This window comes from Sceloporus undulatus, chromosome 2 (genome assembly GCF_019175285.1).
Source record: "Sceloporus undulatus isolate JIND9_A2432 ecotype Alabama chromosome 2, SceUnd_v1.1, whole genome shotgun sequence".
Taxonomy (NCBI): domain Eukaryota; kingdom Metazoa; phylum Chordata; class Lepidosauria; order Squamata; family Phrynosomatidae; genus Sceloporus; species Sceloporus undulatus.
Window position 1 is genome coordinate 17,890,433 of NC_056523.1, and position 17,400 is coordinate 17,907,832.

At 44.4% G+C, this 17,400-nt stretch overlaps 1 protein-coding gene across 3 annotated transcripts in view; it reads left to right on the forward strand.

The window, feature by feature from the left end:
* Nucleotides 1-12,126: 12,126 nt before the first annotated feature.
* Nucleotides 12,127-17,400, forward strand: part of FLOT1 (flotillin 1) — a 38,277-nt gene continuing 33,003 nt past the window's right edge. Inside the window, exon 1 of one of the 3 annotated variants that reach the window (XM_042451636.1) lies at nucleotides 12,127-12,264. The gene's annotated coding sequence lies outside the window, so the exon portion shown is untranslated. Of the gene's footprint in view, nucleotides 12,265-15,208; nucleotides 15,270-17,400 lie in introns of those variants that run through there. The other 2 variants (XM_042451634.1, XM_042451633.1) reach the window with 2 other exon arrangements.

Below are 17,400 nucleotides of genomic sequence, written 5' to 3' on the forward strand. Positions count from 1 at the left end.
CAACCTCATATGACCCCCTTTAGACTGGTAAACTATTCTGTGTTCCCCATATTCTGTTTCGATGGTGACCTCCTGTCCTGAGTATAGTTATATAGCAGGACAATCAAATGTAATGGTACACCATATCTGTAAAACACTCCAGATTTTTCATTACTATGCAGTCGAGCTTTGCTGTATTCAACAAGACAGTGATTTTCTTTGGAATTCCCAGGTGCGTTCCATGGCTGCATCTGCATTGCGAAAAATCCAGTTTGACACCACTTTATTGCCGTGGCTCAATGCATGGAATGTGGGGTCTGTAGTTTGTGTGACACATTTAGCCTCTCTGTCAGAGAGTGCTGGTACAATCAAACTACAATCCCCAGCATCCATACATTCGCATGGCAGCGGTATCAACTGGATTATTTCTGCTATTGGAGCAGACATTATCCATCGTATGTTACAATGTGATCCCTACACGCCCTACTTTTCTGAAACCAGCTTGAAATCTTGGATTTCTTACTCCACTATGACAGGAGTCCTCTGCAGAATTCTGAGCATGACTTTACTGCTGGGGATGAGATGGCGATGTTTCGGTAGTTCTGCAGTCTTTTGTCTCCTTGTTGGTGTTTAGGAATGTAATTGAGCATTTTCAATCTTGGGCCATTGTTTTGTTTTTCAGATTGTTGGCAGATTTATTAGAACTAAAGTCAATTCTGTCTCTGAAGATTGTAGCAAATCTTTTGTAGACTGGTATGCCATCTATTCCTGGTGATTTATTCTTCCCAATTGCTTTGAATACAGCTTCACTTCATTTTCCAAAATGTGGGTTCATCTTCAATATGATGCCTTTTCTTGTGGTGTTATCATCCTGGTGGCAGATGCCACACACACACAACACCACACACAACACACTTCGCATTGAGATAGAGCATTAAGATAGAGCAGTCGGGGCATGTTTAAGTATGACAAATGGGACAGAGTGGAAAGGGGGGGCGAGACTTAAAGAAGTTAAAGGCAATGAGCTACTACAAGATACTTCATCATAGATGCAAAGCTTACTGGAGTGAGAGTTGTTTTCTTTATCCAACAGGAAGGAGAAGTTTTGTTCTTTCTTAGGTAGCTTCCTGGATGTGGAAACCCTCGTTAATTTACAACACTCAGGCAGAGAGTAGGGAACTCTGCACGAAAGGAAGCAGAATCTAAGGCAACACATCCGCCTCGTGACCCACATCCGCCTCCACGGAGCATCAGTAACCAGAAAAAGTAGCAGGTCATTAAAAATTAGGGGGAAGGATAGTGATTGACCACATTCGACATCTCTCATTAGTGGATAATCAACTCATACATAAATTTCATAATAATTGTTAATTTCTTTAGTAAAAGAATGTTTAAATGGTATTCACCATGAGGGGGCAGAATGCTCATCATGTCTTAAATTTTGTAGAATTCAAGTTAGTCTGGTCAGCTTGCAAAGAGTATGGTTGCACCTTTAGATTAACTGAGATGAGAAAGAAGTTAGTAACATACCATATATACGACTGTAAAGTGCTCATATCAGTTTTAGTAGGCCCGAAGACGGTTTTGGGGCAAAATTATGGATTTTGATATGACCCATGGATAAGTTGAGGGTAAGACTGGGGCTTGTACAAAGGATGTAAAGGAAGAAGTAAAGAAAAAAGGGCCAAAGAATTAGTGTAGCAGTTATGATGCTATACAGTATGTATGTATCAGATTCAAGCAGGCATAAACGTTTGTGCTCACCATAAAAGCTGGATAAATTAGAGAATAGAGGGGAGGGGGTTCGTGCTTCCAGGACAGATTGGCTCTTGCTTTTCACACGGGATGGTCCCTTTTTAAAAAGCTAATGTACAGTACTTGCATAGACCCGTGACAATTGTGTTTTTGGGCTAATTTTTGACTAAATTTCTAGACTCATATGGAGTATACAGTAAGCTGTTGTAGCGAAGCAACAAAAGGTCTGCCCAAACGGCCACCACGTTTTGCCCAGGAATGCAGCAGCGCACATGCCTACCCTCGATCGGGGCTGCCACTGTGGTCCTGAACCGGGGCAAAGGACAGTTTGACCACTCCTTTTTGGGCAATTCTTTGACAAAGACCATGCCTGGGGCAGCTCCACGTGTCAGGGTGTGTGTCATCTGAAGGCCATGCACTCAACACAGCCCAACAGCGGCCCTTTTCGGCCGTCGGTTTGAGGCCTCTGTCTACGCACTCAGACAGTAGCCCTTCATTGTATGTGTTTGTGTGTGTCTCAATGCCATACACTGAACAAGAACACGGCAATGCATCTTCTAGTGGAGGTGTGGTATTCCCTTTATCCCCTGCAGTGGCAAAGCTCCTTCCCCCATTATCAGTAAGCCGCTGCAGTACCCACAAGCCATTATATGACTGGTGGGTAAGTGGGTCAGGAAGTATCTGACTATTACCTGTAGCAAGTGCAAAATGATTACAATGGGGGCCTCCGTATCCACAGATCATGCTATCTGTGGCTTGAAATACTCCCCACAAATAAAATAAAAGTAAAAATCCAAAAAAACAGTCCTTGATTTGTCATTTATATAGAGACACCATTTTACTATCTTGTATATTATGGACTTGAGCATCTACAAGTTTTGGTATATACAAGGGATCCTGGAACTACCCCAGCAGATACCCACTGTACATCAGTGGATTGTAATCATCATGTCTCTCACTCTGAGGACATAGCCAGGTGCTCCTCCAACGCGGTCCCATCAGCCACAGCATGCCGGGGGAGGTGGGGAGGAGGGAAATCTGCAGTGCTCATAGTAAATCTAGGGGTGGTGAATTGTACCTGGATTTGTATACCTCTGCATACAGAACTGTTACACTATGCGGGACCACACACGAGCCTGGCCAGTATGTAGGGTAAACATCATGATTTGTGTATCACTCAGCATTTGAAAGTTGAAACAACCCGCTGAAAAACATTTAATCTTAAGGACAGAGCCTTTCCAAAAGAATACTGTTATTCCAACAGAGAGTACTGAAAAGTGTTAACCTATGACTCTTCTATGTCTAGTTCCATTCCCTGGTCACTTTGCCTGCTCCTTTTCTTGGGTATGTGAATTCATAGACCAGCTTCAATGCTGCCCCTTTGGAGCCCCGGATGGAGGCTGCAGCAACCACATGCCGCAGCCTACAGAAGGAGCAAAAAGGTTCTTTTTGCGTCCCGGAAAGGGCATGATAAGCGCCATGACATCCCTTCCACACAGTGCCATTGGGCACTGTGCATGTGCCTGTGATGGGCACATGCCATGATGGTGCCAGATGCATGTAGGACTTTGAGCTGCGAACGCTCAGCCCAGCCACGTACAGGCCGGCACTTTGTACCACCCTTTCCTCCGAGGCCAAATAGATGGTAGAAAATTTAGAGAATGAGGAGTAAATTCTCCATTGAGGGTCAATGCCTCGTATTGCTCTTCCCAAAGCAATACCCCTGGGTAGCTCATTTACTAAAGCCTGAGCTCAATGCACTGGCACCACTAGCTGCATGAATGGTGATCACTGAGAAATAAAAAGTGACCATCATTGTCGTTGCTTCACGTTTGTGTCTCTAGAATTTTGGACCATTGGCCACATGGCTGCAGCCTCTGGGATAACTGGAAATCAAAATGTCGGAGACCTGAAAGCTGAGTACCACTGGCCTACGGCTCAGAACCACACAAGTGGTTAAATAAATGTAACATTAACATTTGTATTTCTGGAAGAGACCTTTATGAACCTAATAACAATGATGACCTATACTTATATGGCTTTTGTTGTAGACCCTCATGTATCCTCCTTAGTGGTATGTGTTTGTATCTCACCTCTTTCTCTTCTATTGCGATTTCTTGCATTTTTTTTTAAAAATGGAATATTAGCTACTCATGGTTTGATCAAGCTGAACATTATCTCCAGGATCAGAGCAGTCTTTCTTTCTTTCTTTCTTCTTTCCAACATTAATAACGTACTCTTCATCACAAAGGCTTCCAGAACAGCTGACAATTGTTCATTTGACATTTCACTACCCCAGGCTTACAATTTAATAAGACACAACACACAAGGAAAGGGGATAGCAGTGAAGGAAAGAAGTAAGTCCAGCAGATGCTGGCTGGCTCTTTCCCCAAATGCTACAATGTGGCAGCTGGTATGGACAGTTACTTAATACACCTCTATGTTTGTTGGGCTGATTAGCAAAAGCGGGTTATGCTCCTATCCGGTCATCAACTCCTAAAGCATCTGTTGGAACAAAATTGAACAGAGTGCTGGAATCTGAGCTGGGAGGAATTGTTACAAAATAAAACTACGTAAGGCGTGATCCCAACTTTGGATTCCAGGTGTTTTTTTAGACATCAGGTCCCAGAAAATCTATGATTTGGCAAAAAGTCAGGATTCTGGAGCTGAATCTAAATCAGGAGGACCAAATTTTGGAAACCACTGATTAAGATGTCTTGGAGCAGCTAAAGTGAAGCCACCCAATCCCATCTGTTTTTGGAAGCTAATAGGATCTGCTTAATACTGAAAGAATATCAGGTTCTGTAGGCTGTATTTCAGAGGAAGGCATGGCAAACCACCCCTGATTTTAACCTAACTCCCTCTCCACAGCAGCACTTGAAGGCAAATACTTTACTCTAAGGCACGATGACTGTAGTACAATGTGGGATATTTGCGGTGTAACTGTATAGTTAAGGTTGTGTAGCCTCATTACTAGCTTGTGTTTGTACCACAGGCAAGCAGTTGTACAGCTGGACCTCCTTATCTATGGATCAACATCATGGCTTGAAAATTTTTTTTAAAATATACATCCAAAAAGTATACCGTGATTTTGCCATTTTATATAAGGGAAACAATTACTATACATTGTATTTAATGGGACTTGAAATGGGATTTTGGTATACACGGGTCCTGGAACCAACCCAGTGGACACCATGACGATAATTGTTTGGATCCAGTAGTCTGAACTCATACCAGGAAGATTCTGGAGCAGATCATTAAAAAAGAGTCTGTGAACATCTAGAAAGCATGCCATAATCACAAAAAGTCAACATGGGTTTCAGAGAAACAAGTCATGCCAGACAAATCTGATCCTTTCTTTGATAAAGTTACCAGCTTTGTAGATGAAGGGAATACTGTGGATAAGTATATCTTGATTTCATAAGGCCTTTGACAAAGTTCCCCATGACATCTTGCAAACAAGCTTGTAAAAATGTGGGCTAGACAAGCAACTGTTACATGGATTTGGTATTGGTTGACGGCCGAACCCAAAGGGTGCTCAACAATGGCTCCTTTTCATCCTGGAGAGAGGTGACCAGTGGGGTCCACAGGGCTCGGTCTCGGGCCCAGTGCTATCAACATCTTCATCAATGACTTGGTGACGAATTGGGGGCATACTTATCAAATTTGCAGATACAACCCAATTAGGAGGAATAGCTAATACCCAGACGACAGGATCAAAATTCAAAATGACTGAATAGACTAGAAAGCTGGGCCACAGCTAACAAAATGAACTTCAACAGGGAGAAATGTAAGGTACTGCACTTAGGGCAGAAAATGAATCACAGATATAGGATGGGGGACACCTGGCTTAAGGAACAACATGTGAAAGGGATCTAGGCGCATTACAGACCGCCCCTTTGGGCGGGCCTGTAAGCGCTCTTTCCCTGCCGAATCAGGGCCTCCAGCTGCCAGAACGCAGCCTCTGGGGCCCGATCGTACCCTTCCAGGCTGCAGGGAAGCTGCAAAGGCTGCTTCCCCACGGCCTGGAAAGGGATTGCCTTGGGGCTTCAGCCCCAAGGAACCCCAAACCACCCAGGGTGGCAAGGGAGAGAAAAGGGCCCCCCCTTTTTCCCCTGCACGCTGGTGCCAGCCCGTTTAAAGGCTGCGCCAGCGATGCAAATCGTGGAAGGAGCTCCATTTCGGAACCCTTCTAGCATCGCGGAAAGGGCACTCTAGCACCCTCGCACGGCGCAAAGACATCACATCCGTGCTGCCCCATTTGGAGGCGCGCGTTTGTGACATCGTAATGGCGGCCCCCGTGTGGAACGGGCGCCACCATTTTGTACGTCCTGGGGATTATTAGGGTTAGGTGCGTGCGTAAGGCACGACTTTCCCAACCCTAGTATGCCCCTGGACTACTTACTTACACCCGTCTGTAATGGGCCCTAGGAGTCCAAGTAGACCACAAGTTGAACATGATCAACAGTGCGATGCGGCAGCTAACAAGGCCAATGCGATATTAGCGGCATCAATAGAAGTATAGTGGCTTAGATCAGGAAGATAGTGGCCACTATTATCTTTCTGGTGAGCCCCAACCTGGAATATGGTGTCCAGTTCTGGGGTGCCACAAGTCAAAAGGACATTGAGAAATTGGAGCATGTCCAAAGGGGGGCGACTAAAATGGTGAAGAGTCTGGAAACCATGCCCTTGAGGAAGCCTTAGGGAGCTGGGTATGTTTTAGCTGGAGAAAGAAAGGTTAAGAGGTGATAGGACAGCCCTGTTTAAATATTTGAAGGGATGTCATATTGAGGAGGCTTGTTTTCTGCTGCTCCAGAGAGAGACCTGGATCATGGATTCAGCTGCAGAAAAGGAGATTCCACCTCAACTTAATAATAGAGATAAGAAAATTGTTTTGTTCATACCGCCCGTTCTGAAATCAGGTGGTGAACACTCTAATACATAGCATCATTCATTAAACAATTCATAAAATAACCTTAATGCGGCCGACAGTGCTGACGAGGGGGGGGGTTTGCTGGTCAGGGTAGGCGGGTTTCGAATAGATGGTTTTAGCCCTTCCTATGGCTAGGGAGGTGGGCTGAGCGAGCTCGGGGCAACGCGTGTCCGAGGTTGGGACTAGATGGGAAGCCCTCCTTAGGTGGGAAGATATTCCTCTGGAATCTTAGCATAGCTGCCTGAAATCGAGTGGTGCGGGGCGGATTGTGCGAAGAGAGCGGCCCCAGGACCCTGGCCCAGCCATTTTGGGCTTTATAGGTGATTACCAACACGTGTTTGGGCACCCGGAAGCGAAGCGCCAATGTAAGTTTTAAAGACGGTGTTATAAGAACTGGCCCTGGCAGTGGCCAGTGACCAGACGGGCTGCCATATTCTGCCATTGCAGCTTCCGATTATGAAAAGGTTGCCCATGTAGAGCGCATGTGCAGAAATCAACCTAGAGTTACCAGGGCTGTTACACAGTTTTCAAGGTCCCCCGGTCCAGGTAGGACCATTTGGCGTATCACGAGCTGATAACAGGTGCTCCTTGACCGTCGCATCCCCTGAGATGTAAGGTGACGACGAGTCAGGAGCACCCCAAGCTGCGTACAGAGTCCTCACAGGAAAGCGTGATTCATTCAGGACAGGTGGAACACGCAGCCCTGGACCGGGAAATCATCCAGTACTTCCGTCTTCTCTGGATTCAGGCGAGTCCTGTTGTCCCTCAGGCCCATTACCGCTCCACAGCCACGAAGGAGAGACGCAATCCGGTCACTGCATCAGTCGGAGACATAGAAAACTATGTGGGTGAGCACGTACGGATAACACCGCGCCCCAGCTCCGGAGGATCTCCCCAGCGGTTGCATTAAATGTGAAAAGCCATGGAAAGAATGGCTCCTTGAGGGACCCAGATGAGGGCTCCTCATGCAGCGGCGAGTCTCCCAGCTGCACCATCTGGACCTCCGGAGAGGAGACCGGACACTGAGCGCTGCCCCCGATTCCCACCTCCGCCAGGCGCCCCAGAAGGGTACATGGTCTAATGGTATCGAAGCCGTGAGATGTCCAAGGAGCATAACAGGGACACGCCTCCCCTGTCCATGCCAGACGGAGATCATGACCAGGCGCAAGCATCTCAACCCCGTAACCCGCCCGAAGCGGTTTGAATGGGTCTAGATATTCCGCTTCATCCAAATCGAATGAATGGGATGCACTGCCCGCCTGATCACCTTCCCCAGAATGGCAGAATTGCCGGATAATATTGGGCAACGGGTCGAGGGAGGGCTTTTTTAATAAAGGGGTGTACTAGGCCATTCAGGTTTGTTGAAAATGCCCATCCTCATGGTGTTAATATCTGCTGTAACATAAAGTAAAATTAGAGGAACGTCCTGACAGTAAGGCTGGCCAACAGTGACAAACTCCTCGGAGTGCAGTGGAGTCTCCACCTTAGAGGTCTTCAAACGGAGCTGGATGGCCATCTGTCGGGGATGCTTTGATTTGGATTTCCTGCATGCAGGGGGGTGACTGGGCCCTTGCGGTCCTTCCACTCTATGATTCATTTTTAAATGACACCTGTTGCATTCACTTTCTATGAGAAAGGATGCCTTTTTTAAAATTTTAACTATGATGGTAACTAGTTTGGGGCAGTGCTGAATGGTGGGTTTAACTAACTGCTTTAAAAAAAATTGTTTGAGCACTTCCCTGGTGTAGATAGATCTTGCTCTGATCTAGGCTGTTGTACGAACAGGGTATTATACTACTGTATTTCTAAAAACACAGGCTGCTGCATAGTTCTGGTCTGCTTAAGTCTGGTTCGTAGTTAAAACAAGAACAGTGTATTATTTGGGGCGTGAAAATGTCACAGAGAAGATCTCATGGATTATTATCCTAACAGCTGTGGACCCTCAAAGGGTTACAGAAATCACACCCATAGTTATTGCACAACAATAGTTGCAAATCTAAAGTCCAGGGGCAGGAGATAATTTCATGAATGAACTCTTGAAAGAAGCCTGCTGTGATTTTGAATTACAAGGAACTCCCTTATCCTTAGAAGGCAGTTCAGAAGAACAATACAAAATTCTGAAGATATTTGCTCTTGCACATCACCTAGTGGATGCAAAGTATATATCATCGAACAATTATAGAGTGGTGGACATGTGCGCACCCAGGGTGATCAAGGTCCTCCTTTTCTGGACACAACCCATTTTAACTTCTTCCAGAGGAATTCCAAAATGCCCGCCATTCAAGCATGCTAAGAAGTATAATTCATATTTCTATGAGTGTTTTTAGCTTTATTTGGTCATGTCCTAGGGGGGCTTCACACTACCTTCTCAGCCCCACTGCAGACCCCCCAAACTCTGCCCCAAAGTTCCCAAGAAGCCTTTCTTTCAAAGGCTAAATTTCTGAAATTTATTTATTTATTTAGGGGATTCATATCCCACCTTTTCCCCAAATGGGATTCGCATTAGGGATTCCCTACAGGCATCAATCATGATTTGAGACACCACATCTAACAGAAAGCTGTAGGCTATATTTCAGAGGACGCACCCAGAGCTCAGGGAAACAGAATAGCAAATGTTAGGCAATGGGGCTACTCCCAACAGATGCAAAGGTTGAAAGGGTGTCCCCCCCCCCCCGGTACTTTCAACCAATGCACAACTGAAAGGAATAAGTGAAATGTTGATTAAGTCAAGGATTTGTTGCTCTTCAGGTACAATTTAAGCATCAGGGTTCTATAAGTACGTTGCAAGCCAACAAAGCATTTTAACAAAGATATGGTCATCCGAAAAATATGATTAAATACATAATAAAATACAGTACAGTATATGTAATATAATATGTGCTGGAGAAGAGTGCTGAGAATATTGTGGACAACCAAAAAGACCAACAAATGGGTCCTAGAACAGATGAAGCTTGAAGTCTCTCTGGAAGTCAAGATGACTAAACCAAGGCTGTCATACTTTGGCCACTTCATAAGGGCATGACTCTTTAGAAAGGAGAATTAATGCTAGGAAAGGTGGAGGGAAGAAGAGAGGAAGACTGCAAGCCAGGTGACTGGGCACATTGGAGGCCATGGGCATGACTTTAGAAGACTTAAGCACAGCAGTGGAGGATGGGGAGTCTTGGAGATGTCTCATCCACAAGATCACCTAGAACCAGGGTTGACACAAGGACAAGTTGTCAATACTAATAACAAAATGTAATATAGCTATAAACAAACCATTGGAAATAAATGTATATTAGTGTATTTAGCTTTTATTTTGTCAGGCCTGACGTTTTTCTGTAGTTTTTATTTTGTATCCCTTTTATTAAAATCCTTAAATGTTACTTTGTGCATTTTGTATTCATGGACTTTATATTTCCAAGCAAGATACCGTAATACCATAATATAATATATTTTATGCACCCAATATATCCTTAAAATATACCAAAAATACATTCTTATTATGATCTTTGTCCTCATCACTTTACACAATATGTACCTTATATTATTCTTAATAAATTCGTGTTATTCATATTATTCTTCATATTCTCACAGATCATTGGCTTATTCACACTCTACTATAAACATATTACCCCATTGCTCCTTCATATATTCATATACAGGGTGCCAATTTTCCTTAATTTTTTGGGATGTTTTGTTTTTTAAGATTTGCGTCAGATTATCAATTTCTATTATTTCTAATAATTTCTAAAAATCTTCTTTTCTCGGTATATCCTTCGTTTTCCTTTTTTGTACCAATAATATTCTTGCCATTGCTGTCATGTAGAAAAGCATCCTTGCATACTTTTTTTCAATTTCATTTTCAAAAATTCCCAATAGAAAATTCTCCTGATGTTTTTCTGAAATGTCCTACATTTTGCAGTTCCTTGCCTTCTTTTTGCCATTAGGACACTCTGTCTCAGTCCAGCACTCAAACCAGTCCCCAGCACTACATCATGGTGCATCTATAACAGTGGTTCCTAAGCTTTGGTCCTCCAGGTATTTTGGACTTCAGCTCCCAGAAGACCCTGCTAGCTTGGCCAATAGTTAGGAATTCTGGGAGCTGACGACCCAAACATCTGGAGGACTAAAGTTTGGGAATTCACCGATTCTACACCAGTGAGTCCCAAACTGGCCTTGCAGGAGTTTTGGACCTCAGCTCCCAGAATTCCTGACTATATATAGATATATGTGTGTGTGTGTGTGTGTGTGTATAAATATATTATTATTTTCTTATATCCCGCCTTTCTCCCATCATAGCATTGACTTTTTTAGCTGCTGCATGACACTGTTGACTCCTGCTCAACTTGTGGTCTATTAGGACTCCTAGATCCTTTTCACATGTCATTTCCTTAAGCCAGGCATCCCCCATCCTAAACCTATGCATTTCCATTATCTTCCATTTCTCCCTGTTGAAGTTCATTTTGTTAGTTTTGGACCACCTTTCTAATCTATTCAGGTCATTTTGAATTTTGATCCTGTCCTCTGGAGTGTTAAGTACTCTTCCTAATTTGGTGTCATCTGCAAATTTGATAAGCATGCCCTCTATTTTATCATCCAGGTCATTGATAAAGACATTGAATAGCACTGGGCCCATGACAGAGCCCTGTGGGGCCCCACTGGTCACTTCTCTCCAGCATGAAAAGGAGCCATTGAGCATCCTTTAGGTTTGGCTGGTCAACCAATAACAAATCCATGTAACAGTTACCTTGTCTAGCCCACATTTTACAAGCTTGTTTGCAAGAATGTCATGGGAAACCTTGTCAAAGGCCTTACTGAAATCAAGATATACTATATCCACAGCATTCCCTTCATCTACCAAGCTGGTAATTTTATCAAAGAAAGAGATCAGATTTGTCTGGCATGGTTTCTTTTTCTGAAACCCGTGTTGACTTTTTGTGATTATGGCATTGCCTTCTAGATGTTCACAGACTCTCTGTTTAATGATCTGCTCTAGAATCTTTCCAGGTATAGATGTCAGACTAACTGGACGATAATTGTTGGGATCCTCTTTTTTCCCCTTTTTGAAGATGGGGACAACGTTTGCCCTCCTCCAGTCTGCTGGGACTTCTTCTGTTCTCCAGGAGTTCTCAAAGATTATTGCCAATGGCTCCGATATTACATTTGCCAGTTCTTTTACTACCCTTGGATGGAGTTCATCTGGTCCTGGAGACTTACGTATGTTCATTTAGATTAACCAGGTACTGTATTCCTGTACTCATTCCATGCTGAAGTTAAAGGCCTTCAGGACTTCAATACTGCTGCAGTGTGGCTGCAGTACATGGCACTGCCTCTCTCTTAGTGAGAAATGGCTAGCTAGGGATTGTTTGTTTGGGTTGCATCTCCTCCAGCCACTGCAAAAGGAGCAAGCAGCCAGCAGATGGCAGAAGCTCCTGGGTCCTGCTTTTGCACAGCCCTATCTGGAAAATGGGGAGGGGAAGGTAACGGATTGAGCAGGGCTGATGGGAATGAAGTGGTGTCAGAGCCAGGAAGGGTGTGTCTTGCTGGAGCAGGAAGAAACACAACCCAGGAGGAGGAGGTTTGCAAGCCCTTGTTGCTTCCTCCAGGAGAGAGGGGTGAGTGACCTTACTTTGCAACCCACCAAAGACCTAATAATACGTAATAATAATAAGTGGGGAGGGGGACAGTGCTTGCAAGGGGCAAGATTTCTGCATAGTCCTTTCCCTCTTTCTACCTTCTGTAAATGCATTTCATTACAATTGCTGCTGGCCTTGTTTGGGGTTTGTTTACTAGCTTGCTTGCTTATATTCCAGCTCCAGGTTTTCCTCTTTTTGCTCAGGGTTCATCTCCTCTTAACATGCTAGTCCTCAAGGGGTTTCCATTCCAGAAAAGTGGGTAATCAGGGCTCCTTTTAGGGCTGCATTTGTTTGGGTTGCATCTCCAGTTTGACACCCCTTTAACTGCCATGGCTCCATCCTGTGGAATCCTGGGAATTGTAGTTCTTTGTGGCACCTGAACTCTGTGATAGAAAAAGCTAAATAATTTGGTGTGACCCTACTTTAACTGCCATAGCTCCATCCTCTGGAATCCTGGGAGTTGTAGTTCATTGTGGCACCTGAGCTCATTGACAGAAAAAGCTAAATAAACTACCATGGCTCCATCCTCTGGAATTCTGGGAATTGTAGTTTGTTGTGGCACCACAGCTCTCTGTTAGAAATAGCTAAACATCTCACAAAACTACACATGGCAGAATTTCTTAGCTTGGGTCCAAAGTGCCTGAAAGATTCTGGCTGCATCTGCACTGGAGAATGAATGCAGTTTGATTCCACTTTAACCGCCATGGCTCCATCTTATGGGATCCTGGGAATTGTAGTTTGTTGTGGCACCAGAGCTCTCAGACACAGAAGGGTAAATGTCTCACTAAACTACAAATCCCAGAATTTCGTAGCATTGAGCCATGGCAGTTAAAGCGCTGTCATACTGGATTATGTCTGCAGTGAGGATGCAGCCTTTACTGCCACTGCTATATGCTGTGGAATCCTGGGAACCGTAGTTTCATGTGGCACCGGCACTCTCTTTGACAGAGAACACTGTCTCACAAAACTACACATCCCAGAATTTCATGGCTTGAGTCAAAAGTCCTCCAAAGACCATGGCTGCATCTGCCCTGGAAAATTAATACAGTTTGACTTCACTTTAATTGCCATGGCTCAATGTTATGGAATGCTGGGATTTGTAGTTTGGTGAGATAATTAGCATTCTCTTGTCAGAGACCTTTGGTGCCACAACAAACTACAGTTCCCAGAATTCCATAGAATGGAGCCATAGCAGTTAAAGTGGTGTCAAACTGGATTATTTCTGCAGTGCAGATGCAGCCCTAGTAAAACACCCTGTGGCTGAATCTGTTGTAATGCACAAGAGGTGAAATAATAATAGGCTTTCCAAGGAAATGGTGACACGCCTTTGGGTAGGAGCTGGCTGGGGAGATAAATAATGGGTTGTGTGAGATTTCTATGCCCTGAAGGGATGCACCTCAGGTGCTGAGTATTGATGCACAGGTAAGTTTTCCAGGTGTCTCTGAAAATAAGAGATAGCTCCCAGAAACCCTGCTAGCTTGGCCAATAGTTAGGAATTCTGGGAGCTGACGACCAAACTCTGGAGGACTAAAGTTTGGAATTCACCGATTCTACACCAGTGAGTCCCAAACTGGCTTGCAGGAGTTTTGGACCTCACTCCCAGAATTCCTGACTATATATAGATATATGTGTGTGTGTGGTGTGTGGTGTATAAATATATTATTATTTCTTATATCCCGCCTTTCTCCCATCATAGCATTGACTTTTTTAGCTGCTGCATGACACTGTTGACTCCTGCTCAACTTGTGGTCTATAGGACTCCTAGATCCTTTTCACATGTCATTCCTTAAGCCAGGCTCCCCTCCTAAACCTGTGCATTTCCATTACTTCTATTTCTCCCTGTTGAAGTTCATTTGTTGTAGTTTTGGACCACCTTTCTAATCTATTTAGGTCATTTTGAATTTTGATCCTGTCCTCTGGAGTGTTAGCTACTCTTCCTAATTTGGGTGTCATCTGCAAATTTGATAAGCATGCCCTCTATTTTATCATCCAGTCATGAAAAGACATTGAATAGCACTGGGCCCATGACAGAGCCCTGTGGGGCCCCACTGTCACTTCTCTCCAGCATGAAAAGGAGCCATTGGAGCATCCTTTAGGTTTGGCGGGTCAACCAATAACAAATCCATGTAACAGTTACCTTGTCTAGCACATTTTACAAGCTTGTTTGCAAGAATGTCATGGAGAATCTTATCAAAGGCTTACTGAATCAAGATATACTATATCCACAGCATTCCCTTCATCTACCAAGCTGGTAATTTTATCAAAGAAAGAGATCAGATTTGTCTGGCATGGTTCTTTTTCTGAACCCGTGTTGACTTTTGTGATTATGGGGCATTGCCTTCAGATGTTCACAGACTCTCTGTTTAATGATCTGCTCTAGATCTTTCCAGGATAGATGTCAGACTAACTGGACGATAATTGTTGGGATCCTCTTTTTTCCCCTTTGAAGGGGGACAACGTTTGCCCTCCTCCAGTCTGCTGGGACTTCTTCTGTTCTCAGGAGTTCTCAAAGATTATTGCCAATGGCTCCGTATTACATTTGCCAGTTCTTTTACCCTTGGATGGAGTTCATCTGGTCCTGGAGACTTACGTATGTTCATTTAGATAACCAGGTACTGTATTCTCTGTACTCATTCCATGCTGAAGTTAAAGGCCTTCAGGACTTCAATACTGCTGCAGTGTGGCTGCAGTACATGGCACTGCCTCTCTCTTAGTGAGAAATGGCTAGCTAGGGATGTTTGTTTGGGTTGCATCTCCTCCAGCCACTGCAAAAGGAGCAAGCAGCCAGCAGATGGCAGAAGCTCCTGGGTCCTGGCTTTGCACAGCCCTATCTGGAAAATGGGGAGGGGAAGGTAACGGATTGAGCAGGGCTGATGGGAATGAAGTGGTGTCAGAGCCAGGAAGGGGTGGTCTGCTGGAGCAGAAGAAACACAACCCAGGAGGAGGAGGTTTGCAAGCCCTTGTTGCTTCCTCCAGAGAGAGGGGTGAGTGACCTTACTTGCAACCCACCAAAGACCAATAATACGTAATAAATAAGTGGGGAGGGGGACAGTGCTTGCAAGGGGCAAGATTTCTGCATAGTCCTTTCCCTCTTTCTACTTCTGTAAATGCATTCATTACAATTGCTGCTGGCCTTGTTTGGGGTTTGTTTACTAGCTTGCTTCTTATATTCCAGCTCCAGGTTTTCCTCTTTTTGCTCAGGGTTCATCTCCTCTTAACATGCTAGTCCTCAAGGGGTTCCATTCCAGAAAAGGGGTAATCAGGGCTCCTTTTAGGCGCATGTTGTTTGGTTGCATCTCCAGTTTGACACCCCTTAACGCCATGGCTCCATCCGGTGGAATCCTGGGAATTGTAGTTCTTGTGGCACTGAACTCTGTGATAGAAAAAGCTAAATAATTTGGTGTGACCCTACTTTAACTGCCATAGCTCCATCCTGGAATCCTGGGAGTTGTAGTTCATGTGGCCTGAGCTCATGACAGAAAAGCTAAATAAACTACCATGGCTCCATCCTCTGGATTCTGGAATTGTAGTTTGTTGTGGCACCACAGCTCTCTGTTAGAAATAGCAAAACATCTCACAAAACTACACATGGCAGAATTTCTTAGCTTGGGTCCAAAGTGCCTGAAAGATTCTGGCTGCATCTGCACGGGAGAATGAATGCAGTTTGATTCCACTTTAACCGCCATGGCTCCATCTTATGGGATCCTGGGAATTGTAGTTTGTTGTGGCACCAGAGCTCTCAGACACAGAAGGGTAAATGTCTCCTAAACTAACAAATCCAGAATTTCGTAGCATTGAGCCATGGCAGTTAAAGCGCGGTCATACTGGATTATGCTGCAGTGAGGATGCAGCCTTTACTGCCACTGCTATATGCTGTGGAATCCTGGGAACCGTAGTTTTCATGTGGCACCGGCACTCTCTTTGACAGAGAACACTGTCTCACAAAACTACACATCCCAGAATTTCATGGCTTGAGTCAAAAGTCCTCCAAAGACCATGGCTGCACTGCCCTGGAAATTAATACAGTTTGACTTCATTTAATTGCCATGGCTCAATGTTATGGAAGCTGGGATTTGTAGTTTGGTGAGATAATTAGCATTCTCTTGTCAGAGACCTTTGGTGCCACAACAAACTACAGCCCAGAATTCCATAGAATGGAGCCTAGCAGTTAAAGTGGTGTCAAACTGGATTATTTCTGCAGTGCAGATGCCCCTAGTAAAACACCCTGTGGCTGAATCTGTTGTAATGCACAAGAGGTGAAATATAATAGGCTTTCCAAGGAAATGGTGACACGCCTTGGGTAGGAGCTGGCTGGGGAGATAAATAATGGTGGTGTGAGATTCTATGCCCTGAAGGGATGCACTCAGGTGCTGAGTATTGATGCACAGGTAAGTTTCCAGGTGTCTCTGAAATAAGAGATGTAGTTCACAGGGTTTCTTCGCAATCTGTTCAGAGAAGGTTTGCCCATTGTGTACCCCTGCAGCGGAGAGAGTGTGACTTGCCCAAGGTCACCCAGTGGGTTTCCACGGCCGAGCAAGGATTGAATCTTGTCACCAGACTCACAATCCAACACTCAAACCACTATGCCTTGCTGACTCTCACATATCCCTTATTATATGGGATGTCCCTGATTTGAGGATCTGGCTTTTCCATCATAGTTGTTGTGTGCCTTCAAGTCATTTCCGACTTATGGCAACCCTAAGTTGATTCTGCGTTGGGATTTCTTGGCAAATTTCTTCGAGTGTATGTGTGTGTTGCCATTCTGAGGCTGAGAGAGTGTCACCCAGGCTGAACAAAATGCCAAAAAAAACCCCTGCTTTTGGGATTGGGCCCTTCATAAATACAGAAGTGTGTGCGCATCATGTAACATATGACTGCGGACCATATATTATTTTACAAAAACACATGGCTAAATTAACTGAAATCAACACTTTGATTTGGAATTGGGTAGATCAGAAACTAGTTAATAGCAACTTCCCAATAGTCAAGCCTGAAGGTCATTAATTTCGACTGTCTCTTATTGCTGTTTCAAAACCTGCAACACTGCCTGCAAGTGTTGTGTAGGGTGGGAATTGTGTGCGACATGCATGATCTTGTAGCCATTGAATTTAGAAG